The sequence below is a fragment of the Mus musculus genome, chromosome 3, assembly GCF_000001635.26.
Source record: "Mus musculus strain C57BL/6J chromosome 3, GRCm38.p6 C57BL/6J".
Classification (NCBI taxonomy): domain Eukaryota; kingdom Metazoa; phylum Chordata; class Mammalia; order Rodentia; family Muridae; genus Mus; species Mus musculus.
In genome coordinates this window covers 120,810,815-120,826,774 of record NC_000069.6, presented here as the reverse complement: position 1 = coordinate 120,826,774, position 15,960 = coordinate 120,810,815, and the positions used below count along the sequence as shown (strand labels likewise).

At 43.6% G+C, this 15,960-nt stretch overlaps 2 long non-coding RNA genes across 2 annotated transcripts in view; one reads left to right on the top strand and one right to left on the bottom strand.

The window, feature by feature from the left end:
• The window catches only part of 6530403H02Rik (RIKEN cDNA 6530403H02 gene), a 432,399-nt gene that overhangs the window by 59,958 nt on the left and 356,481 nt on the right, over positions 1-15,960 (top strand). The gene's annotated exons all lie outside the window — the stretch shown is intronic.
• Gm52615 lies at positions 12,635-14,393 on the bottom strand. The gene is made up of 3 exons (XR_003954547.1): positions 14,335-14,393; positions 12,787-12,840; positions 12,635-12,665 (listed from the first exon to the last, which is right to left on the bottom strand). It is a non-coding gene; the product is annotated as a predicted gene, 52615 (long non-coding RNA).

Below are 15,960 nucleotides of genomic sequence, written 5' to 3'. Positions count from 1 at the left end.
TTTGGCAGTTCCCAGGAGGTACAGACTCTCACCTAAGCAGACTAAATTCCTAAGTTCCTTGGAGTCCCGGGACCAAGATGGCGACCGCTGCTGCTGTGGCTTAGGCCGCCTCCCCAGCCGGGCGGGCACCTGTCCTCCGGTCCGGAAGGTGGTTGGCTGTCCCCGGCCCACAAAGGGTGCTGCCTCAGTGCCTCTGTGCTTCCGCCTGTTCCAGAAGCTGTCAGGTTCTCTGGCGCACCCTCTCACCTGTTCAGACTAATTTCCTAAGTTCGGCGGGTCCCGGACCAAGATGGCGACCGCTGCTGCTGTGGCTTAGGCCGCCTCCCCAGCTGGGTGGGCACCTGTCCTCCGGTCCGGAAGGTGGCCGGCTGTCCCCGGCCCACACAGGGTGCTGCCTCAGCCCCTCTGTGCTTCTGCCTGTTCCAGAGGCTGTCAGGTTCTCTGGCGCACCCTCTCACCTGTTCAGACTAATTTCCTAAGTTCGGCGGGTCCCGGACCAAGATGGCGACCGCTGCTGCTGTGGCTTAGGCCGCCTCCCCAGCCGGGCGGGCACCTGTCCTCCGGTCCGGAAGGTGGCCGGCTGTCCCCGGCCCACACAGGGTGCTGCCTCAGCGCCTCTGTGCTTCTGCCTGTTCCAGAAGCTGTCAGGTTCTCTGGCGCACCCTCTCACCTGTTCAGACTAATTTCCTAAGTTCGGCGGGTCCCGGACCAAGATGGCGACCGCTGCTGCTGTGGCTTAGGTCGCCTCCCCAGCCGGGCGGGCACCTGTCCTCCGGTCCGGACGGTGGCTGGCTGTCCCCGGCCCACAAAGGGTGTTGCCTCAGCGCCTCTGTGCTTCCGCCTGTTCCAGAAGCTGTCAGGTTCTCTGGGGCACCCTCTCACCTGTTCAGACTAATTTCCTAAGTTCGGCGGGTCTCGGACCAAGATGGCGACCGCTGCTGCTGTGGCTTAGGCCGCCTCCCCAGCCGGGCGGGCACCTGTCCTCCGGTCCGGACGGTGGCTGGCTGTCCCCGGCCCACAAAGGGTGTTGCCTCAGCGCCTCTGTGCTTCCGCCTGTTCCAGAAGCTGTCAGGTTCTCTGGCGCACCCTCTCACCTGTTCAGACTAATTTCCTAAGTTCGGCGGGTCCCGGACCAAGATGGCGACCGCTGCTGCTGTGGCTTAGGCCGCCTCCCCAGCCGGGCGGGCACCTGTCCTCCGGTCCGGAAGGTGGCCGGCTGTCCCCGGCCCACACAGGGTGCTGCCTCAGCGCCTCTGTGCTTCTGCCTGTTCCAGAGGCTGTCAGGTTCTCTGGCGCACCCTCTCACCTGTTCAGACTAATTTCCTAAGTTCGGCGGGTCCCGGACCAAGATGGCGACCGCTGCTGCTGTGGCTTAGGCCGCCTCCCCAGCCGGGCGGGCACCTGTCCTCCGGTCCGGAAGGTGGCCGGCTGTCCCCGGCCCACACAGGGTGCTGCCTCAGCGCCTCTGTGCTTCTGCCTGTTCCAGAAGCTGTCAGGTTCTCTGGCGCACCCTCTCACCTGTTCAGACTAATTTCCTAAGTTCGGCGGGTCTCGGACCAAGATCCATCCTAGACTTTAAATACAGACTACTTATTCCCCAAATTTCTTGCTGAGATCTGGTTAGATTATTGCTTTCTGGCACCTCCTTTCTTATTCTCCTGGACACTCTCTACACATCCAATATCTTTAAATAGGTTTTTTGTTATACCTTATTCTCCAGAGTCCTTTCTAGACAGGGCTTGTGTTTGGACTTCCTTGTGGAAATTGAGTCTCTTTTTGGGTCTGTCCACCAAGACCTATTAACAGGAATGTGGTATGATTTTAGACCCAGCATCTATGTTTATGGAAATTCTGTCATTCTTAGCCATTTGCATTGCTTATGAGCTTCAACTTTCCTAATCTTACAATCCCAGCAGCATGATTTCATTTCCTGGTCCACTTTAAGAAACTGGCTTCTGGAAGAAGGTTAAAAATTAAGTATTAACACTGGTTTTATAGCACAGGCTAGAAACAAAAAAAGAGAAGTGCAGGATTAGCAAATGTATTGGCAGCAGAAATATTAATGATTATAAAAAGTAAACATCTATTAATTCAAAAATCCTAAGTTGTGAAGAAGTAATGGATTTCAAAGCAAAGTATTACACATAGTTTGAAAATGTGATAAAAATATAGTTCAATAACATTTATAGGATTCATATTTTAAAGATGAGATTAATTTCTATTTGTTTTTCATTTTTATAAATGTCAAAGTATAATGTATTATGAAGAATGCAGGGAATAGAATTTTTGAAAGTTCCTAGGACATTCATAATTTATCAGAGCTGTCTGTCTCTCCCCATCCTCCCCAAACAGCTAGATATTTTTGGAATAAAATAGTAAAATAGAATCTATTCAAGATCTAGATAAGATGTCGCCTGGGCCCAGGAAGAAAGGGAGAAAGCTTGAAAGCTGTTTAACATGTCCCTGATATTTTTTATTCTCATGGTTTTTTTTTTTTTAGATGTGGTTGATATCTGTTTATTTATAAAACAGGTATTTATTAGGAATCTGGCTGTGTACCAGATTCTAAGAGATGGGGATACACTCATGTGGAACATACTCCTCCCCTTACGGTGTTTATAGTCCAGGGATGGAGATGCACAATGGAAAGGAAAATGTAAGATATATACTATGCTAGATAGCTATGTGGGCTAAGGAAAACAAATAAAACAAGAAATAGGGTGACCAGAGAAGGCTTCTATGAGAAAATGAGTTGAAGTCAAGACTAAAAAGAAGGGATTGCAAGGCCCTTGGCTATCTGGAGAGAGGCTATCTGAGATCAATGAGAAAACAAATATTGTCCCGCCGCTATCGTCTCGCCAGCAAGAACACACGCAGACAACCGGATCCTTCTGCAGCAATGCTTTATTACGCTAGCTTCAGCATGAAGAGGAAGACCCAGAGCCCCAAAGAGGCGCTGCGGCGTGTCCACACCTGACTGGCTGCTTGCTCATGATCCCATTGATACGCCCCTGATGGGCTGTGACTTGGCGCCAATACTCTTTTGCACATGCGCACAATGCTTGTTTACTGGAAAATTCCTGCAGGCACAGCGGAAGCCGGCGCCATCTTGTAATGGCGGAAGCTATTGCGGCTCTCCACAAAATATGAAAAGTCTTTGGAAGGAGTAGACTTGGTGTGAAGAATAGCAGGGGCCAGTGTGCCTGGAGTGGATCATTCCGCTTTGTCTTTCCTTCACCTCTTTTGCCTGCATAGCTACAGGACCCTGTTGAACGATACACAATTACCACGAGCTAGTGTGACAGAGTAGGAGGAGTAGTGACTGTAAAAGGACCTTCCTGCTTCGACTGTGGCTCACTAAGAGGGAACAGTCCTCATCCTCACAACTTACTGTGTCTCAAGTGACCTTATGCAGTGCATTGTGAGGGCCAACTGTGTTCAGCCTAGGCCATTGAGCTACCGTATAGAAACCAATGTCTGAGACTGGGAAGGATTTAATTACATTCTCTGTATACAGAAGGCACCAAAGCTATGACGCTTTGTGATACTCCGATTTTACTGGACTGTGAATATTTATCTCCCCCATCAAATTCACATCGGAATTAAATCCCAGTGTAATAGTTATTAAGACACCAAGTCTACTTGTATCCTGGGCTTCAACTTTCTAACCTCTGAAACTATTAGAAATGAATATCTGTTACTCAATATAAAATACTTTTTAAAGTACTTTGAATAGACAAAGGTTTTGATAGTACAGGAGTTTGAATCACTGGAGTGACCTACAATCATCTCTTTCAAGGATACATAAAAAGACAGACTCTGAAAAATTGTGACCATTTTTCTCACTTTCTGGCTGGCATATTATTTTACAGTATGTAAAGTCTCTGCCAGTTATTGCTCATAAGGCCCATTAAGCATGATTTTGCCAATGTAGCTGACATCAGAATGTTCTGTGAAATGTCACAATGATCAGAATCTTTTGGACGAGATTATGCCAGACAATGGAAGAGTTATCATTGTTTGTGACGATACTCCAGTGTCCCTGAATGGTGACAACAAACATTTGAGATTGTAATTTAGAGATAAAACGAAGGTGTTTGTCAGAGCAATGGTTGCACACCAGTATCTCACTAAAGACACCACACCTGCACCAGTGCCTGCAATTGTAACTATCACCTGAATAGCTTCCTAACAACTCATGGTCTTTATGCATTTTATATAAGCTGAAAAAGGAGGATTAAGTTGGACCCATCCTATGGAAGTCTTGAGAAATATTCTAGAATATGATTATGACAAATGAGCCTTATGCAAAGGGAATAACTTGTTGTGAATGTACTTTAGGAAAACCTAAGTCTGTTAACTACGGCACTTAATATATAATAATAATAAGTAATTATATGTGTATACATATGATTATTTGGTGTGCTGATTTATGTTATCAAAATGTTATGATCAATTATTCATGACTTAAGATCAAGTTCAGGTCAATCCTGAATCCTGATTGACTGTGGAAATTATGCTTTGACTATACTAATTAAATCCTATTTGACCCTGAATATTTCAGAAATACATCATCCTTTCTAAAATTAAGAAACTCACTTCAGTTATCATCCTCAGGGTACAAAGAACAGTCACCAAACTCCGAGCTTTTCTGGGAGGTGACTCCCCACTCATTGCACTATCTCTGCAGAGTTAAGACTTCTCCAACATCTGTTTTTGCTCAGCAATTGTTCCTTTCTTCAGTTTTGTGCCAAGGAAACTTTGCTGTCTTACTCTGAGTTAACCTTCTTAATTTGGGATCCATATTTCAGAAAACCATTAATGGGTTGGAGTCCCTTATAGTTACTTTGTTCTTGGTAAGATAAATCACAGTAATGCATTTGATTTCGTCTAACATTGTTTATAATCATTCTGGGTCTGATACACTTAGAGTCTACCCTGGCATCTATTCTTCAACTTTGTGCCAGTGTATCTATTCACAGCCTTGCTATTCTTTTAGTTTTTGAGTTTTCTTTCTCCAGAGGCGATATGAGTTTTGTCTGTTGAGCATGTTGAGACCTGATGCTGGTAATCAGTCTTAAGATATCGATTTTAAGATAGCTGGGCGTGGTGGCACATGCCTTTAATCCCAGCACTGTGGAGGCAGAGGCAGGCAGATTTCTAAGTTCGAGGCCAACCTGGTCTACAGAGTGAGTTCCAGGACAGCCAAGACTACACAGAGAAACCCTGTCTCAAAAAACAAAAACAGTAAATAAATAAATAAATAAATAAATAAAACCAATTAAAAAAAAAGCAAAAAAGAAGAAGAAGACAGTTCCTAGCTGGGGCAGGAAACAGGCATCTGTTTAAAGGTGACATATTTTCATGAAGTTACCATCAGGCACTCATACAAGGGAAAGTCACTATCTGCAGAATGCAGGTATTTCATCTGCTAGTAATTAAGGCTTAGAGATATTAGATTGAAAATACTCTTCCTTGTCCAAGCCCAACAAATACATACTTTCAAAGTGTCAGGTATCTACTTACTCTAAATAACACCTGAACTTTTGCATTAAAGCTTGGCTCATCTAATTTTATCTTACATAATACTGCTATAATTCATACAGCGGGATTTTGAGTTTGTTTTTCAGTTCACATCTGCTTGTGACTCCAAGAAATAAGAGTTTCTTTTATAGCCAGCAGTGACACCTTCTAATGCTCCATGACTTGATCTTAGAAAAAGCTGACCCCTAGTTCCTGGGCTTACTACTTACTGTTCTAATTAGGGCGATAATTATTGAATTATCAACCAACAATTGTGTCACACAAAGGCTTTCATCCAATAGATAATTCATCCTAAGTAGGTAATGATTTATGTTATCACAATATTATTGATAGTATTGAGAAAAGCTGAATTACAGATCCACTTTGCATTACCTGCCAAGCTCTGGGACTATAGGTGAATAACATTACACCTGATTTATTATTTTCTATGGATATGACTACCCATCTTCCGTTGGCTCTGTTGGCATTAACAAAGGTATATCCCATGCTGAATTCTATCTTCAGGGTCCTTAGATTCCTTTCACCCTATGAATCAAAGTCCAGCAACATTTATAATAGACAGTTCTGAGGGAAACATCAGGGTAAGGAGTTGGCATTTGGTTTATTATTTTCGGTTGTGGTAGACCCCAGTTACTCCAAAATGTAGTGACTTGACCCAACAAACAGTTTATATATTATTTCATGGTTCCTCAGGTTCATGAACCCAGGAGTGCCTTCTCATGAGGTTGCAGTCAGTCTACTGGACAGGGTTAGAGTCACTTTAAAACTTGGCTGATGGAGAAGAACCTGCTTCTAAGGTGAACCTGCACTCACATAATCATAGTTGGAAGGCCTTAGCTTCTTGCCAGCAGTTGGCCAAGGATCTCAGTTCCTTGCCACACAGGCATCTCCACAGGGCTGTCTGAGTGTTCTCATAACATAGCAGTTGGCATTCCCAGAAAATGACCTAAAAGAGTGAACAGAAAGATTCTGTAATACATTTGATGATCTTGTCATACTTATCATATTCCACACATCAGACACAAGTCCCTAAGCCAGACAACCTCAATGAGAAATGAATTACATCCACCTTGAAGAGAGAAGAGTCTGTGTTATCTACAAGAACTACCACAGAGTTCAACTGGATGGCTGAAAAAGCTGAGAGCAAACTTCCAGGCACATACAGTACCTGTTGAATGCAGATAAATTGGGGCTGAAGTAATCAATGAATCTGTTCTCCCTCAGAGATCAGGAGATTGACCTGTGTGGCAGTGCTTTGATACTTGAGTGGTACCTATTGTGTGGCTGTTGGATGATCTCTAAGGAAGCTACCATTTGGCTGGCATTCAGATCTTTGAAGGTGAAATGGTGTGAACCTGGCGGTCCAGGGAATTGGTACGTTTTTTTGCTCATACTCTGTCCCTGAAGTTGCACAGCATCTTGAAGGTTGTGCATCTCTGGTGTTATCACTGTTCTCTGCTGCTGGGAAGAAACTTACAAGAACTGTAAATAGAAAAAGAGCACGTCTTCCCTCCTCCTTGCCTTCCAATTTCACACCAGTCTCTTTCATTGACAGAAGCTAACAGGAATCTATCTGGCTAGGGAATACTGAGAAAGCAGTGCCAAGCAACACAGTACAGATGGGTTGGTTTGGTGTTGAGAGACGGCAGGGCAGTGACTGTCACACCAATTTTGTCTTATGATTTTCTTGTAGACAACTCTTCTCAAATCACTCTTCTTAACTCTATGAACTGAGCTACAAAGGTTGTCATACCCTTTTCAGATCCCTGCATTACCCTTTCTCATAAGACTGCTACCTGGTATGGAGTGGGGATTCTTTATCCCCCCCAAGTTACAGGTTTGTGATTGATGGGTTTTAATGGGATAAAAGCTTAAAAAGTTGAAGTCATTTGTGATCATCATCTCCTTCTTTGTTAACTTTAGTTTATGTGTGTGAATTTTTTGGCTTTATATACATCTACACACCATATGCATGCCTGGTGCCCGGAATCAGTGCCTGGAACTGTAGTTATAGATGGTTGTGAGCCACCCCAAGGATGCTGAGAATTGGACCTCTGGAAGAATAGACAGTACTCTTAGCCTTTCATGCTCTATTTATTACCCTGGTGGCTAATTTTTTTATTTAAGAAAGGGGGTATATATAACTTGGATACCTAGAGGTTTCCATCAAGTCATTGATTATGGTTGACCCCAATCTCTGTTCTCTTGGCACACCTGGACACACAGTTATTTAATAACTTCTGCTGCAGGCAAAATGGCTAGACCAAGTGACTTCCTTAAAGTTTTCAGCTTTGGGGAAGGTTGTAAGCTGAACACTCTCTAGATGAATATCTCAGACTGAAGGTGACTGATTGTATCACCTGACATAATGCATGGCCTTCCTGAGTAACGATTTCCCCTCTGCATAGCCAACTGTCTGGGAAATTCCCTTCTTTTTGATGGCTTATAGTGGTACATTTCACATGCCCCCAGCAGGGCTTCCGATCATCTCCATCCTCCCAAGTTTGCTCTTGCTTCAGCCTTCCTAATTAGTCATTGAAAACATCATGTCATAGTTGTTCATGCCTGACAAACCTTCGGTTATTGCCTTTGTTGTTCTGCATAATATATAATGCATAGTATGCATTATAGTCTGCATAATAAATACATTAGCAAATTATCTTGGCTCCATAAATGAAATCCATGCAGATTCTGGCTATATCATGCTGGCTTGGTCACTGCTGTGCAGGTCTGTGCTTCTATTACCTCTTCTCCTGGCTAATGTCAGAACTGCCAGGCTTACCTGCTTCTATCCTCCCCATCAGGAGATTCTCAACACAGTCTCCTCTCTGAGAATAAATGAGAACATTTTCTTCTTGTGCTCCAAACCTTCCATTAGCTCCCCATCTTATTCACAGTGACACAGTGTCTTCAGAAGGCCAAGTGCTTGATGACCTGACCTCCAAGCAACCCATTGGAACTGAAGCTCATTTCTTGCTTCTCCTTTCTTTGCTCACATGGAACTAAGTATATGCTCTCATTGCTCTTCTCCTTTTAAGTAATCAAATTCTCGATCTTCCCAATCGCCTCTCTCTTTGCCTTGGATACTACCCTTAATCAGATAGCTGCACACCTGACAGTTGCACCAATTTTAAGCCTTCCTTCAGGTCAGACCTCCTCAGTGAAGACTTCTCCAATCAGGGATACTCAAATTGCTTCCACGTATACCTCTAAGCCTCAGTTTCCAAGACACCAGCCTCCATGGCCAAGTTTTTATCTTTCTTTCTGCTGATGCTCTTATTTGTACTGCTGACCAAACATTTGACACACCCAAGCAAACAAGCCAAAAATACATTTTATTTATGTGTTGCTAAGAGCTCTTCTCTCCCTAATATTATTTAAGTTATATGAAGACTTGGATTTGTTTACACACACACACACACACACACACACACACACACACACACACACATACACACATTTGAGACAGGATCTCACTAAGTAGCCCTGGCCCATGTGGAACTCGCTATATAGACATGACTGGTTTCAAACTCACAGAGATCTTCTGTCTCCTGTGAGATTAAAGCCACACATTACCACAATGAGCGAGGCTTGGGTGTTTAACTTTTATTTTTTTCATATGTCTCAGGTTGCAAGAGGAATGTTTGACAAATAATATGCAGTAGATATTGGGTGAATGTACGAATGTACGTGTACTGGCTGGTTCAACTTGACACAGGCTGGGGTTATCACAGAGAAAGGAGCTTCAGTTGGAGAAGTGCCTCCATGAGATCCAGCTGTGGGGTATTTTCTCAATTAGTGATCAAGGGGGAAAGGCCCCTTGTGGGTGGGACCATCTCTGGGCTGGCAGTTTTTGGTTTCTATAAGAGAGCAAGCTGAGGGGAAGCAAGCCAGTAAAGAACATCCCTCCATGGCCTCTGCATCAGCTCCTGCTTTCTTACCTGCTTGAGTTCCAGTCCTGACTTCCTTGGTGATGAACAACAGTATGGGCGTGTAAGCTGAATAAACCCTTTCCTCCCCAATTTGCTTCTTGGTCATGATGTTTGTGCAGGAATAGAAACCCTAAGAAAGTACGTTAACATGGATCTCTTAAATGTAGTGTAGCAGTTAGACTAGGTGACCATAAACAAATTGTCACCTCTAACTCTATGATCATGAGGCTCTAAATGAAGTTCCTTCTGAGCTGCAACAACAGGCTATACATTTAACACATGGTAATATGTGATAACGTATACTAATCAACAAAGCCATAAAGCTCCACTCTGGTCTTATTGATCATTTATATAGGCCAAATACCAACTTGTACCTTGAAGGATTTGCATTTTAAAAGGATTCTCATAGAGTGTGACAAGTCAAAGGTTATCATTGTCTAATAGTGATCTCAGAGCAGTTGTGACAGCAGTAAAATATATTTGACAATTCATCCTCCTTCTAGAGACTGTACCCATTTTGTACTTTCATGTTTAATTCTGAGCGTGGTATACATCTCAGTGATGTAAGCATCTTAACTATAGGTTTTATATGATGTTTTCTCTTAAGGTTAGTAGAATTCATTCTCCTACCTTGGTTTCTCTGAGGTCCAGAAGTGGAAAAAGAAAACCATTGTTAGTTCTCTGTCCATCAGGTATATTGCAGATTTATACAGAGAGCTAAGCCCTCAATGAACTCTCAGAAGCAAAACAATTAACCAGTGATCTGCTTCATACCTAAAGCAGCATTTGATAGAATGATAACACATACTGCCTGATCCTGCTGTGACATTGTTATATTAGAGAAAAAATATGCAGTCATAAAGGACACAAAGAATAGTGACCAGATCTTCAATTTTCTGGTAAAGGATAAATTTTATCTATTCATTCATTTAAGGAAGATTTACTGAGTGCTTGTTCTAGTCCAGAAACTATCCTGTGTATCACTAATACATATAATTCTGTTTTATCCGATGGTTTGCATAAATTTACTCAAACTCAGTCAGCCTTGATTGAATGTCAGATGTATACAGGTACTGTATGATGTTTTGGGTTCATGAATTAAATTGTTTTGGAGTTTGTCTTTGGGGAATTTCTTCCCAGAAGAGAGGAAGCATGTTTTTCAGATTTCTGAAAAGTACATGAGGAAGGCAGACATCAAGGACGGCATCGGTAGTTCTAAGAGTCTGTTAGAATACAAAATCTGTAGAGAAAGACGGCGTTGGGAAGGAGTCTTCTTGGTAAGTGAGGAGTCATTTACCAGGACAGGCAGATAGCGAGAGGAGACAAGGAATATAAGAGTGGAGGCAGGGAGTTAGGAAACTTCAAGAAAGAGCCAAGATCTGTAAGAATTTTCAGGTCAGGACAACTGCTAGGCCATATAATGCAGAACCTTTGTCACTTGAAGACTCTGGCTCCTTTCTTTCCTGTAAACTATAGAAAGCACTTGAAGGGTTTTTAAGAGGGAGAGTTACTTGAGCTTTCCTGGCTTTTAAAGATCATTGTCACTTTGGTGACACTAGGAAGAAGAATTAGAGGAAGTGAGATTAGAGCTGGAGAGACAGTTAGGTGGCTACTTGCAAGTTTGGACAAAAGGTGATGCTAACAACTCAGCTATCAAAGGGGAAAGGAGAGGAGGGGAGAAGAACCAGAAATGACAAGGCCAGGGCTTAGTGAATGGGTCTGAGAGACAGAGGGAGTTAAGATGGGACAGGATTAAAATGGCTTTCATTTTTGTTTGTTTTCTGACTTGAATAAAGGAGTAGATGCTGTCATTAAAATGTATATAGGCAAAGTATCTAACCCTGGTACTTAGTAGGGGAGATGGACTTTCAAACTGTTAAAAATCTAAAGCTCAAGGAACTAGTCAGGATGCTTCAAACTTAGCCATGAAGAGGAAGGAGGGAAAACACGGACCCTAACTGTCTCAGTAGCTTCTGTCCAGCTGCTCCATGTCTCCTCCAGAGACCACAAAGAAGGGGAGAGAGCAGATTCCTGGTCTTGGGTGTGAATTTGGTTCATGGGTTGGCTTTTTGGGCAGGCTAGAGACTTGCATGCGGCATTCGTTAGCTTGAGTGCTGGGTAGTTAAGCTCACAGGCCCTAGGAAGCTGATCCAGTGGTGCTTATACATGTCAGAGGTTTGAGGACTGCGAGCATATTAGCGTAGGGCAAGGCAGACGCTGTTCAGCTGCCTTCTCTGAAGGTTTTCCCAGACACTGAAATCAGAACGAGGTCTTCCAGCTGGAATAGAACCTTTCAGTTAGTAGGCTTAAGTCAAGATCTAAAAAACGGGGCTTTGCAAAAGCCCTTTGGAGGAGCGTGGAGTAAAATGACCTAAGGTGTGTGACGGAGCTGTAATTTCATGGGTGAAGAAGCATGGTGAGCCTGCTTTGACTGAGATCAGCATCTCCACGGAGGGTGCGCAACCCATGGTTGGAACTGGGAGGATTATTCTGGGCCTTGCCCTCTCCCATTTTCACTGGTTGAAACTTAAAATTGAAGTTTGAGGTTTTGTGTTGCTTTAGCCTCAGATCCTGATGCCAGTTAAAAAAAAAATATCTACTTCCAGTTGTGAAGTGCTACGGCTTAATTTTGGTTTCATTATGTTTTAATGGCTTACCTCCAAAACAACAGCTTCTAAACCTGTACTTACACCACCCTATTAAAGCCTCTTCAATGCCTCTAATTCAGTGTGGTTAGTATTAATCCATCCCATGGCATTCTTTATCTAACTGTCCCTGTAAGTAAGAATGGGGGACCTCACTTATTTGTCAGTGCACTGTGTATCAAATACAGTCCATGTCTGTGGGAAGCCGCCCCCACATTCGCCGTTACAAGATGGCGCTGACAGCTGTGTTCTAAGTGGTAAACAAATAATCTGCGCATGTGCCAAAGGTAGTTCTCCACCCCATGTACTCTGCCTTCCCCGTGACTACAACTCGGCCATGGGCTGCAGCCAATCAGGGAGTGATACGTCCTAGGCGAAGGATAACTCTCCTTAAGAGGGAAGGGGTTTCGCTTTCGTTTTTGGGTTTGAGGCTTGCACTCTTGCTCCTGAAGATGTAAGCAATAAAGTTTTGCCGCAGAAGATTCTGGTTTGCTGCGTCTTTCCTGGCTGGTCGTGAGAACGCGTGTAAGACATGTCCAGTTAACTGTGGAGAAGATGAATAATTACTTACGGAAGTGACGGCCGAGTGTCTCTTTATACGCCAACACATTCTATTTTGAAATTGTTACAAGTGGAAAGCAAGTAATTGCATTATCTCTACTTACCACAGAAGGGATATGAGCTGAAAGCATGACATGGCTTGAGCAAGGTTACTCAGCCTGGAAGAGAAGGGACAAGCAAAGGCATGGGCTTCGGCTTCCCCTTCCCTTTCCCCATCCCTTCCCAAGAAAACAGACAGGAAGCAGCAGTTAGCGCTAAGCCCTTTGGAGATCTATGGAGTAAATGAGACTTTGCCCCAGCACAGGGAAGCTGGGAATCGAGGTGAAAAACTATATCCACTGCCAATTTTGTCTAGAGTAGCCTGGAAACCTAACATGTTATAGAGACACCACTGGGCTCTCAGCGTTCCAAAGAGGGCAGGCAGGTCAGCAGTAATCCTGGCATTACGTGCTCTCAGGCCTGTGACCACAACATAAACACTGAAAGAGATCTCATGGTCCACTTGGGCACTCCAGTTGAAAATGCAGGTGAGGTTGGGTGCACTGGGACGCTGGCAGTCTGAGTTGCCAGAGCAGATGTTAAATATTCATCTGGAGAGAGGATCATTGGGGGTTATAATAGGACGCGCTGCTTGCCAATTTTATTTTCCTTGCTTCACAAAGGAGGCTTCAGCGGAAATAAACTCCGGGTTCAAGTTTTAAAAATTTCATGCTAAAGGGATATAAATGTTATTTGCTACGGCAGAATTCAGTAAGCTTTTTAATAATGAGCTAGGAGGTGGAGTTCTTAGAAAGTCAGTGGCACATGGATGAATATAATGCTGGTGTGAGGAGGGTTGGATGTGATGGGGAAATCTCTTGTACTGTTGGGGGGGTGCAGGAAAGGACTCTTCATTTAGAATCTATGTGAGGTATAAAGAAAAAATGCCAGGACACATATTTGATATTTAGAAAATACATATTTTAGCTCCCAAGCCCCTTTTCCTAAACAGTAAGCCCTCTATTAGCCGTGGGCCTTGGCATGAGTCCCCTCGTTGAGCCTACTGAGCAAGGGTCTATTGGATATCCCAAAGGTTAATGGTGGCAGGAAACAGATGCTAGTGTCTCCCTTTGTAACATCTTAGGAACTCAAGTTTCTCCCCGTGCTTCCTGGTGTTTACATACATGCCAGAGTCTCTGATAAGAGCCCTGGTTCCCGCACCCACACTCCCACATAATAGTTCATTCTAAACCTTGAATATTAATTATTCAGTTACATCTCCCAGGGCAGACACTCCCCTCTCCCCCCAGGGGTCTTTGGGAAAGGAAAAGACCTTTTGGGATCTGTGTTAGGCATAGTCCCCATGAAAGGGCACCAGACAACATCAGCTCATTTCTTCTTCCTGCCACCCTCGAATCACCTCCCTGGAAACAGAGCACACCTCTGGTCTGTTCTTTAATTGGCTCATCCAGCATCAACAAGACACAAACACAAAACCTGGGCATCCTGCTGCCTGACCTTTGCACTGGATTATCTTTTTGTGCCCGTCCATTCTACAGTGCCAGAACAGAAAGTCCTGGAAGGCAACTGTCACACCCCTCTGTCACTTATATTCCATAGGACATATCCTTTGGGGGAAGTTTATTAAATATTAGACACAAAGCATTGCAAACCTTCAATGGGATGACTCCAGAAATACTTTATCCTCTCTTTCAAATTTCTTCGTCTTCTTTTTTAGTGGCTGTTGGAAATAGGAAAAGGGAGGGTGGTCATTAGGTGGGGGGAAGACATTTCTCTAAATGTCAATATTTATGAAACGCCATTTTAAACCTTTATAAATGATTATCTTCCTCACTCCTGATGAGGCTGCTTCACAATGCTGCTCAATTTATTTACTCGGGAGACCAATTTATTTCAGTGCCTCTGTACTAACTGTTTGCATTGACATCTAGGTCTGCTTTGAGCAAGCAACTGTGACAAGTTGTTTATTGAACTGTAAACAGGTATTGTCTGAATCTAAACAATGGCTTTATCTAATTAGGAGACCCTGGGCATCATCTTAGCCCCATGTGGCTAGTCTAAGCCAGTCTAGCAGCTTGTACCAATCTCCCAGGCCTTTTAAAATCTCCTTGTTCACAGTGAAACCCTTCATCAGAAAGTGAAGAATACTCTTCATTTGTCCTTCCACTGTTTGGACTGGTGTTCTGTGCAAAGAGTTAAAAAAGAAGGAGAAGCAGAAGCAGAAGCAGGGGAGACTGGCTGTAAGGATGAACTGGGTTTATTGCCTAGGAGGCAAAAATGCTTTGTGTAAAATAGGCTTTCCTACCCAGAGAGAATTCAATGAAACAACTGTCTCAGGGTTTTCAGGTAAAAACAAAACCAAAAACAAACAAGTTGAAAAACAAAAACAAAAACAAAAACAAAAAACAAATGCAGGTGTGACTGTGGGAAACACACAGAGGACAGAGTAGGAGTGAATTCTCTGGCCTCAGATTGTTAAAGGACTTGTTCAAAAGCACTTGGGCCCAGTCTTCCTCTATCTCTCCTTGGCTTTGGATGTGAACATGCTAATTAAATGCTGCAATCAATGTCTTTTGTTTTCCACTGCCACCACTCCGCAGAAAGGTGTGGCTCAATTCCGGGGGTGGGGTGGGGGGGTAGGAGGGTGGGACTGGGGGTGGGGTGTGGGGAGGGTAAAGAAGGTGAGGAGGGTGGGGAGGATGGGGAGATTGGGTGGAGAGAAAAGCTCTCTTAAGGATGCTTCACTGTACTGTAGCCTCTACTATTACAGTCGCCTCTTGGAAGGAAAGGGTTAATGGCGATTAGAAGGGGACAAAACCTTCACCAAGGTTTTGAGGCCAGAGAACAGAGAGAGCTTTATAAATCTTTTTTTTTTTAATTAGATAGATTGATCGATAAACAAATAAGTAAATGGCCCACGGATGTGCCACTGGCACACACCAAAGAGAAAAACCTGTGGGAAAGTGAGCAGGGTAATGTCTTCTTTATTCAGTCATTGTATACAGATTGTTGATTTCCTCATGAAGCCACTTCTTTACATTCTTTTTGTCTCTCCTCAGGCGTATGGGCTTGCTTTCCAGCTTGCTTCCTTAACAGTTTGTGTAATTGGTTTCACTCGTGGAGGCCCAATTGGTGGGTTCATCGTGAGGGCCTCATGAAATATGAATCTGTTTAAAAATTAATCGTAGATCAATATTAATTCAATAAAATATTTTAATCTCAGGTATGAATATTTCATACCTCCACACAGACATGCAGATTTCAAAAGCCGTTTGTGT